Raw genomic sequence first — 1884 nt, 5'->3', positions numbered from 1 at the left:
AAACCTACTGTGTAAGTTTTCATAAGGTTTCATAAGGTTTTAACTTGGCAAGTGGGATGGAGATTGAACTGTTCTTGCAAATTTAGGAGAAATGGCTTATCAGATATGAAAATTCCAAACTGCATGTAAAAGCTAATGGAATTTAGTGCCTGTGGATTCAATGCAAGCCATAATTGAGTTTTTATTTGCCCTTTAAAAGACTTAAGCAAAGCTTTATTCCCTTAGCATAGTACATACAAGGTGACATTTTTCAGCAGTCTGACTTTTCAATTATGGATCTTTTGGAAAGCTAATGATGTCTGTATTGTTAATACTGCCAACATTGTGTCAGTACGTTGAAGAACCTGTGATATTAAATATGCTGATGTATAAATATATGTTATTTCTGTTCATCCGTGTGCAAACAATCTGGCTGAAGTGCTAGAATTATAGGGAAATCCTCTCCAGAGATAAAAGTAGAGTGGAATTCTGTTGAGAGTAGTTAAAAGGCTCTCTTCTTTTAAGTGGTTTCTTGAAGCACTGAGGCCAAAATTTTAGAAGTTAATTACATGGAGTCTCTCACTCAAGACTTATGTTTAAAGTTATAATATTTTTACCATAATATTCTTATTTTGGAGGGTGAGAGGGCATCATTATACATCATTTAGACATTTAGAATTTTGAAAAATCTATAAAGATTGAGTTTTCGCATAAAATGATTGATGATGTTTAAAGTTTCAAGAGAGTGGCAATAACAATTCTGCAGGCAGCAAGACATAAGGATCTGAGATGGAAGATTTTCCATCACTTAATTACTATAACAAGCTAAGACCATATTCTTAATGTTTATTTTTCACAGTAAACACTCATTGATTGGTTATGAGCATTGGCAATTTTTTGGTGTGATGGGTTCCAGATGTTTAAATACAGTGACAACTCATTGATAAACTGAATTACAGTGACCAAAATAACAAACTTAAAGTATATTCTTCTTAAAGTAAGAGGAATAATAAATGTGATACTTAATTACACATTTAAGATATCACCCTTCAAGATTCTTTTTAAAAATTATTTTAATACTTAATTCCAAATCTCTTGTCTAATATATCCCTTTTAGATAATAAATTCTAATAAATAATATTTTCCATGTATAAAAATGCCTGCCTGATATTTTTAGAGAAGAAACCTTTTTTGGCATGAAAATAAAGTGAATGATATACTTAAAAAAAAAAAAAAACTTTATTGTTGGTAATGGAACAATGTATTTGGCACAGAATAGAAACCATATAATAATAATAAAAATGGGAAAGAAAGGTTTTATTATGAAGGAAACTCAAGAAGTAGCTTATTTTAAAAATGTCTTGCTGGGCAGAGGACCTGAACAGACACTTCTCCCCAGAGGACATACAAATGGCCAACAAATATTTGAAAAGATGCTCAACATCGCTAGCTATTAGGGAAATGCAAATCAAAGCCAAAATGAGATAGCATCTCACACCTGTTAGAATAGCTATAATCAACAGGACAACAATAACAAATGTTGGAGAGGATGTGGAGAAATATGAACCCTCATACAGTACTGGTGGGACTGCAAATTTGTATAGCCACTGTGGAAAACAGTATGGAGTTTCCTCAAAAAACTAAGAATTGATCTACCATATGATCCAGCAATCCCTCTACTGGGTATTTACACAAAAGACTTAAAAAATCATATTCATAAAGATATTTGCACACCAGTGTTCATAGTAGCATTGTTCACAGAGGCTAGGACATGGAAGCAACTGAAGTGTCCTACAATAGATGATTGGCTAAAGAAGCTGTGGTACATATATACAATGGAATATTACTCAGCCATAAGAAGAGATGACATACAGCCATTTGCGACAACATGGATGGAACTCAAGA

At 32.6% G+C, this 1884-nt stretch overlaps 1 long non-coding RNA gene across 10 annotated transcripts in view; it reads left to right on the top strand.

Annotated features, from left to right (window-relative positions):
• The window catches only part of LOC105308427, a 294626-nt gene that overhangs the window by 212681 nt on the left and 80061 nt on the right, over positions 1-1884 (top strand). The gene's annotated exons all lie outside the window — the stretch shown is intronic.

Source organism: Pteropus vampyrus, unplaced genomic scaffold (genome assembly GCF_000151845.1).
Source record: "Pteropus vampyrus isolate Shadow unplaced genomic scaffold, Pvam_2.0 Scaffold573, whole genome shotgun sequence".
Classification (NCBI taxonomy): domain Eukaryota; kingdom Metazoa; phylum Chordata; class Mammalia; order Chiroptera; family Pteropodidae; genus Pteropus; species Pteropus vampyrus.
The sequence above is the reverse complement of the archived record's forward strand: the minus strand, read 5'-3'. Positions and strand labels throughout refer to the sequence as shown.